Here is a 9,052-nt window from a genome sequence, read left to right as displayed (position 1 = left end):
ACGTAGCATAAAATAAATGTTATATCTTCGACATTTTCATTCAGTACATCTATACTGCCCCTGATCGCATAAATGTCCCATATGCATTTTCATCGTTTTTGAGTTATTGATGCAGTTTGGTTCAAAATCGTGTGCTCTTTCAGAAAAGCATATAACATCTAGTACTATGTTTTAGAAATCATCAGAAAATCCAGTTTTTTCGCGAAAACTTAACACGTAGCCTTATGTGTGGGACAAACTTCAAATGCTTTTTTCTCAGCTTGCTGTTTTTGCATATGGGACATTTATGCGAACATGGGCAGTATAAACCTACTAAATACAATCTAGAGAAAGATAACTGGATTTTATTACTCGGACAATCAAGAGTTTTAAGAAAAATGTTTTAAAATACTGATTTGATTACGAATTTTCATAACTTAACCATAAGACATGAATGCCACAAAAGTAATAAAATGTCTATAATAAAAAAAAACTTCACCAACTTGTATAATAATGATATCCAAATGATTTATCACTGACAAAATGATGTTTGAAGCTTCAAGTATTCAAGAACCGAGGAAAAATATCCATATAGCTCACTACTTTTTAAAATTTCATTTTCTGGTACAGTTATCCCTCATATTCGGAACAGTTTACAGATCGGCCAATGTTCAACAAATCGTATCAAATAGATAATTGAACATAATGATTTGCCTTTACCTTCATGTGAAAGCTTTTCTTGCGATCTTTCGAATGATGTATAGACCGGCTGTTGTCCCGCCCGTGTGGATCAATCGGACCGCGCACTGGACTCACAATCCAGAAGTCGCCGGTTCGAATCCCGCGGCGGGCGCTCTAAAATTCTTTGTGTAAATATGGGTATTCGGCGCCGTCGCTCCGTGCCATACTTTCATACACTTAGGAGCCCAGGGCGGCGAAGTCCTTGTAGATAAAAAGGAAGACACTAGTGGTTGGTACTAGCAATGGTGGCCGACAGCTATAAAGTCAACTTCGTTTTTTTTATATATATATATTTTACATTGGTGCAACAGGAGAATATAATAGCGCCATGAAGGGGGGCGTTAATTCGGAGTTTGAGCGAATTTGAGATTTTTGCGCAAATGAGAGTTTTGGCGTAAATCAGAAGAGGGATGGGCCGTTCACTTGTGGTGCGTAAACGGGGTTTTAGACCAACCACTGTTCTTGGACTTCGCCGCCCTGTTTGAGTAAGGCACAGAGCGACGGCGCCGGATACCCATATTTACACTTAGAATTTTAGAGCGTCCGCCTCGGCATTCGAACCAGCAAAATATTCTTTATGTAAACTAATGTCAAAAACATAAACAATGACTTATAAAACCCGCCGTTTGGCATGCATGATTTTTAAAACCCGCCAAACAAATCGCAGCAAACTGGTTGTTGCTCAGGGGAAATGTCCTTGTCAAAAAATTTCTGTTTTCTTTTGAAACGGTGGTGATTTTTCGGTGGCACAGTTATTCTAAATTTCCTGATTCTCTAAATTGAAAAATGCTTAGTTTTCTGGATATTAAACGCGATAAATGGAGCAGGATCATAAATATGTATTTTTTGTCAATATCCTCGCTCATCCTTTTGTACGCCGTTTCATAAGAAAACATAACGGAACTTGTGGACAGAGTTTGATATGTTACAAGAATGTTTGTTTTGGGTTTTGGTTGGGTGAAAAGCTAAAATTCACGTCAGAAAGCAAATCTTCCACCTCAGACCTTTTTTTCTTAATGCTATTCTTGCTCCAGTAGCAATGCAAAGGAAACTGAAAGAATCTGAATCTTTGCTCACTGTCTTGTCGGAGGCAAAAAAAAATATTGAAAAAAAAAAACTATAAAAGTAGTGCCTTGAACACTCTAAGAAAGATAAAAAACAACAATGCTTTCATTTTGTTTATTTTCAAGTTTAATCTTTGAGCCTATTTTTTTCAATTTTGCATAAAATAAATGTTCAAGAGTGAAAGATTAAAAGGTGTACACTAAAACCCCCGATTACGCTCAGGCGTTACGCTTTGTATTTCGTCGATTTCTCTGAAACGACGCAACATTTTTGCAATCTTTTTAAAGCAATTTATACGTCTTGTGCAGATCTACAAATTGATTTCAAAAGAATGTAGAAACATTACACTGTTTTCGAGAAATCAACCTAACAAAAAGCGTAACGCCTGAGCGCAATCGGGGGTTTTAGTGTAATTGATTTCGAAATAATTTTGATTTTGAACGCAACACTACATACAAACACCCATCCCCCTTTTTTCTATAAACGTTTGTATTTAACTTTTTTATAATTTAAATAACACAATCTACGTATACTAATTCATCATTCATTCATTCTTCTACTTCAGCTTCACTTTGACCTTGAAGAACATTTTTTTCATTTTCACACTGAAGCACCAGAAGCAATCAGGAAAAACTTCACCTTCCAAAATCCGTTCAACATCCGGAACCACAAAATTCAATTTTTGTGGGACTATCGTGACGAAAGTAGGTGATCCGGATTCCTAAAATAAATTGCCCACTTGTCCTGACTCCGGTGAAATTCGGTCTAGTTTAAAATCAAGACCTAAAAAATCTAAACCGTTTAAAATGAAAACAGAAAATTTTTGACAAGGACATTTTCCCTGAGCAACCACCAGTTTGCTGCGATTTGTTTGGCGGGTTTTAAACATCATGCATGTCAAACGGCGGGTTTTAAAAGTCATTGTTTATGTTTTTGACATTAGTTTACATAAAGAATATGTAAAACAAGCCTTACCCGACAAACTTCGTTTTGCCTTTTTTTCGTTTGTTGACGTTTTTTGATTTTTTGCCTATTCTGCCTCCTGTGATCAAAATATGATTTTACGTAACTTTCTCCATACAATTTTCCGATGCTCCGGAATCGGTTCCAGAGTGGCCAAAGTGTCAATTAGTTTGCGTAAGAACCTTCCTTGGGCTTATACGAACCCAACGCAACAAAAAGCACCTCGATCCGACGCTCCGTATTGAACTGATTCGCGTTCGAACAAAACCGTCGAAATTTTTTATATATAGATATACCAAAGTATTATTTATTGAGATTAAAGATTGACTGTTAGCGCCCTTTCGCAATCTAAACAAGCACCCCATGCGCCCCTTTCGAGAAAACCCTCCCCTTTCAAAAATCCTGTGCACGACCCTGAACATGGGCAGTGTATTGGTGCTCTGGATAAAATAGTCTTGAAATGCAGTTTTCGTTTAAAAAGTATTACTTTTACTAGTGAAATAGCAAGATAATGTTCAAATAAAGGCCCTAAAAATAGCAGGGTCGGCAGAAAAGTTGCATTTTGCATTCTATTGACAAATTACCACAAAAGTGTTCCGAATTTGTGGGTGTTCCGAATATGTGGGATGACTGTATACATTGCCGGAAAATTTGTTATTTATCAAAAAAAAAAATCAAATTGTTCGCTCTACAGCATTGCCTTGGCGTTCTCGGTTACAAGATTCCTACTCGAAACTAGGTGTCCGAAGGCTTGATTGTTGAGGCAATTGCAAACCTCTTTTTACACCTAAGCTTCCATCCACCCCGTGATTTGAACTGACGACCTTTGGATTGTTAGTCCAACTGCCTACCAGCGACTCCACCGAGACAGGACCCAGGGAGACGACTCCTACACCTGGACTGAGCTAACGACCTAACCTTTTTAGGTTAGTCCGGGGCCAACATTTACTTCCCGTCCGACGGAAGGCGTGATCAGACAAATCTCGTCTCGAAAAATGCAACCGGGACCGTCTGGGATCGAACCCAGGCCGATTGGGTGAGAGGCAATCACGCTTACCCCTACACCACGGTCCCGGCAATATTTATATAATAAATGATAAAAATAAGAACACAAAAACAAACAGGGCCTTACATATATTTATTGTATAATATTTAAATATAAGGAAGATTTACTACCAATACCTCCACTGGTGATTCAAATCCTCAGTTAACTTTAAATATTCTTCTTCCTCTTCCTCTCAACAAATGAAACTTAATTTAACCTCCTGATAATAACTTTTTTCAGCACACTTTCCGCTTGGAAACTCTTTAAAATTTCCAGAGCTTTTTTTGTGCGAAAACACTCACTTTTCCTGGATTACCCCCTGAAACCGTGCGGCGAAAGCAGAAGCGTTCGCACAATACTTTTCGTTTTACGCTATTCCCAGACGCCCTTCAGGATCACACTTTATAATTATGTTGGTTTTGCATGGAGCAATAAATTTTAATTTTGATAAACAAGCGCTGGAATCCCGGGTGGAAAGAGTGTGTCGGAATCGCTGCAGGGAAGAAATTTTCCCCAGGAGCATGATAATCATGTTTGTAAGAGTTTCAAGCTCTAGTTTAAAGGAATTTTCAGCCTTCTTGGAATCGATTCCGGCAAACATTGTCCACATTGTTTAGCTTTAAAAATTTCCATTCTTCCCCCCAATTCCCAACCATTAGTGGCCGATGCGTCTATCCACCTTCCGTCCCGCGTTTGATTGATTGACATATTTGCCGCAGCGAATGATGAGGGGTCTTATCTGCTTACCCGTGAAAGCAGATAATCTCGTTAGAAGACGCACAGTGAAATGGACCACGAAAAACTCTACACAGGCAGCCCACGAAGTTGGGTCACTTTTTTTAAAGCTTTTCTTGGAGCTACTTTTTTATTGGAAGTGAAGATGCTCCAATGTATTTTCAACTGTTATTTTAATAATGCCAATTCATCAATGTTTTGAAAATTTCAGATTTTTTTTTTTTTTTTAAATATGATACGTTTTGGCCTTTAGCCATGAATTTGGAATATATTTTGCACTTATAACTTAAATTTCAGAGTTCGCCGACGTAACGTAAACGATAGCCCGGGGTGACATTGATAAAAATTTGATTTGGCCACTTATTTTGATACATCCAATGTAACAGTCATATTTTTGCATATATGTTCGATAATAAGCTATCCCTTAATGCTTACATACTCAAAATTCTCTAAAATGTTTAGAAAATAATTTGACGGGCATTTAAAAAAACTGTCAAAGTCACCCCGGGTTATCAAAGTCACCCCAGTTTACGGTATCTCTTAAGCTAGTAGATCTGATTTAATTTTCGCTGTGCTTCAATGGATCTATGTGATATTTTTTGATTTCATCTCTACATCAACTGTTCAAAGTTTGAGCGATGTCTGTAAGTGTTTCACAGAATCTTTACCTGAGGTGGTGTGAGATGGCACGTGGTCCAGGCCTAGACCGCCTGTTGAGGCAGGATCAGCACGTCGTCCAAACGGCCTGAAAATTCATACACTTTCCATTACCACCATCAGCAAATCCGATGGATGATGGCAACAAATTCAAAATAGCTGCTGCTACTGCCGGGAATTGAATGTATACGGGAAAATGGGAAAAATCAATAAACGGAAGTGTATTTGAATAGAGACTATCGGTTTTCTGGGCTGCCATCAGAAGGAGAGGGGGTGGAGAAAACTTTGAGGATGAGGAAGCCTGGAAGCTTTCAACTTTGCCTAGGTTCATCGGACTTGGTTCGTAAAAGCTGATGGACTATTTGAGGGCGGGAAAGTCATCGAGATGTCGAGAGAAAAAATCTTTAAATTTATTGAATCTACATTCTGGATGGTAGACAAGCTGCCGATGCGGATAAAGTTTCCGATCGAGGGAAAGTGATAATGCTAAACACCGAATAACAATGAATTAGATCTCGAGAAAAACTTAGTTTTAGAATTTCATGAGTTTTGCCGGTGACGGCGTCGTCGATGAGGAGAAGCATTTACTTCTGAGCGGAAATTGGTCCTTCGGCAGCAGATTCAATATTCATTCGGCGAGATAAGGCAAACTTTTTTGATTAGGGGGGAGTATTTGGGAACAGGATCTGAAAAATCTTCGACTTGTTTGAAGGAAGAAAAAAGTTGCTTGAAACTTGAAAGCCGGGAGAATTTATTGGCTTTTCGATTTGCTCGATGGAATTTTTCCCCGGTGAGGTAGAGTACCAGATTTCAAACAAACTTTAGATTTTAAAATAACTGTAGAGATAGCTTGTAAGAGAGAAACTAAATTCTCTACAACTTAACATCGATTCTTGTCGTGGGGAATTCAGATAAGTTTTTGGGATATTTTAAAAGCATTTTAATACAGTTCAGACTTGATTATCCGAAGTCATCGGAAAAAAATCAATTGATATTTTATTCGCGCTTCATAATATAAATAATTCAAATAATGTTTAAATTAAGCAGTTTCAAAACAGTTTAAATGTTATGTCAACAGTGTTTTTTATACATGTTTGCCATTTTAATTTTAAAGGTCCTTCACCATTAGGATTAAAAAAAAGCATCAACGTGACCTTTCCAAATGCCTACCGCAGAAGCAATTCACCCATCCGTTATCTAAGTGCTAATTATTCATTTTATTGATTTCGACCGAAAAATAAAGTTGTATCGGGGAGTTGATTTGCATACATTCAGTAAAACCCATTTCATTCCGCAGCGCAGGTAAAGCAAAGAACTTGTGTGAAGTGACAAGAACGGCGGCGCCGTCGCCAGTCGAAATATTTGGTAAAGTTTTGTGGTCTTTATTTTTTGTTCCATCGCACATCCTCTTCAACCCGTTTGGCCATTTGTCCTCAGGCAGGCGTGCGCACACGACAAGAGCGTGAAGTGATTTACAAATATTTTTCAACAAAATCATAAGAAGCGACTCTTGACGTGCTGTGGCTTGGTCGCATAAACTAGTAGGGTGATACATTGTTCGAATATTTTTTGAGTTACATTTTCAGCTTTATATAAATAAAAATTTTCCAAAAATGTTCTCTATGTATAATCCAATCTACAGATTTAGACTCCGCGAAGCCTGGTGGTCCCCAAGAAAAGATCACCCTAACAACTTATGCTAAGGGTGCACACTGGCTGCTGTTTTGATATCTTGATTCGTTCAGCCTCTGACGAAATACTACCTCCTTTGGCTCGAGTCGGTCCCACTGTACGTGTCCATTTGTATGTGTGCCGTCCCCCTCTACCTCCCCTCTTCTCATTTCAATAACAAACAAATCCGTCGTCTTGGCCCACGTGGTGGTGGCCACGATCTGCGTCTTGCGGATTTTTTTTTCCTTCCAGGTTTTGTTTTGTGCATAACAAATTTATGCTAATTACGCCTGGGTCTCTCTTGTGAAGAGCCACTGACCTGGTCGGTCATCAGTCGTCGAGATGATTTTGCTAGTGGCAGCGGAGACCTTGATGAAGTACCCAGCAGCGAGAGGTTGCCACCGGCAGCTAGGGCAAATCGCCGTTGGACGCGCCTCACTAATTTGGCTTCCGGGAGGGACATCTCAGGAAGAATTAGAATTTGTTATGTTTCAAGTTATCGGCTTTAGTAGATAGGCCATTGATTACGGTATTGGAATCTGAATTCACCGATCTGTACTATTTGTGACAGATTTAAGTTGGTTTAAGTAAAATAAATTCAATTGAATAATGAGTTCAATAATTAGAAATTAAATTGCGTGTAGAATTCGATCATAATACAATTTCTTATGCCTTGAAAGCATTCAGATTGACTAAGCCTTAGGTCTAATATAAAAGCATCAGTTGAGGATGGCATTACCAGACTCATAACACCGTGAATCGGGACTAAAGTGTGAATTGGAACAGTATTTTTAGAACATTGCAAAGCTTTATAAATACAGGCGATCTGTTCACAAGTGAACTTAAAATAGTTTTGGATTTTGAAATAAGATTTGAAATATATTTTCCATATCTTGTGCTCTAAAAGGCACCTTACTATCAGGGCTGTGGAGTCGGAGTCGGAGTCGGAGCCGGAGTCGGTGGAGTCGGGTCATTTTGGGGACCTGGAGTCGGAGTCGGAGTCGGAGTCGTCAAAACTCGAATAGCTGGAGTCGGAGTCGGAGTCGGAGTCGGCTAGATTTTATGAGCTGGAGTCGGAGTCGGAGCCGGAGTCGAACATTTCTGATAAACCCGGAGTCGGAGCTGGAGTCGGAGTTTAAATTCAATATAATTTATGAACTTTTTAATTATTCAGTTTTTGTTATAATGCAAATTAATTTAAAATACTTTTATGTACATATTTTTTTTAAACCACTTACTGTTTTTTTTCAGATAAGTTATGTTTTGGTTCAAGTGTTCAAGATGCCATTATGATTTTGAAGCATTTTTGGATAGCTCTGACTGTGTTATTTCAATATGATCAGTAAATGACAAATTTCCCCTCTTTTACCGATGTTTGTAGTTTCACAACTCATAAAAATTATAAACAATTTTGATTGTGACTATTTTTTTTTAATATTCAGTTGATGCTAGATTCCCTCCTTTTGCTTGTAATTATACATTCTTTAAATTCAAATTTCACCAAATTTCACTAAAAAAAGGATCACTATCAGTACTTTACTAAAATGTTAACGTTTTTAAAACATTGGTAAAATTGACCATCAAATTATCAACTATTAGGGGAACAGCATCTAATTCCATCGTGCCTCTAATGTTGCCATATCAGCACATTGATGTTCACTTACGTTTTCAACTGAAATCGAGTGAAAAAAATTTTATGAAGTTAGGAGCGAGTGCTTACCTTGTCAAACATACGAGAATTTCCCCTAAAAAGCAAAGCAATCCACTTTAACGACCCCCGGGTCTTTTGTGGTTTCTTTTGCAAGTTTCTGCTCAGGCGTCCGAAGGTTATGTGTGGTGAGTCACCCAAAACCTCTTTTACGCAAATAGACCGGCGTTTTACTTCCCCATTCGATAGAAGGCCAGGAGGATAAGGCGGGAATCGAACTCGCGCCCCATAGCAACTTAGGGATCGGCAGCCGAAGCCACTAACCACCGCGCCACGAGGCTCCCCTATATCAATCTATTACTTGGAACTCAACATGCACATTTTGTATATAAAAAAAGAGTCGTGTTGTAAATATTTGAAACTGACAAAAAATATCAAAAATAAGTTGCTACTAATTTTGAAATCATCATTGAATATATAAAATTTATCGATTTTCTTAATGTTTACTATTTCTCTACAAAAATCTAAAAGTGTGGATCCTTACAAAT

The 9,052-nt window shown here is 38.3% G+C and overlaps 1 long non-coding RNA gene across 1 annotated transcript; it reads left to right on the top strand.

Moving 5' to 3' along the window:
- The first annotated feature begins 1,295 nt into the window (after positions 1 to 1,295).
- On the top strand, positions 1,296 to 7,502 carry LOC128092393 (uncharacterized). Its single transcript, XR_008211721.1, has 3 exons — positions 1,296 to 1,559; positions 6,828 to 6,988; positions 7,109 to 7,502. It is a non-coding gene; the product is annotated as an uncharacterized LOC128092393 (long non-coding RNA).
- Positions 7,503 to 9,052: the final 1,550 nt, after the last annotated feature.

Source organism: Culex pipiens, chromosome 1 (assembly GCF_016801865.2).
Source record: "Culex pipiens pallens isolate TS chromosome 1, TS_CPP_V2, whole genome shotgun sequence".
NCBI lineage: Eukaryota > Metazoa > Arthropoda > Insecta > Diptera > Culicidae > Culex > Culex pipiens.
Note: the sequence above shows the minus strand (reverse complement) of the source record. Positions and strands in the feature narration are given on the sequence as shown.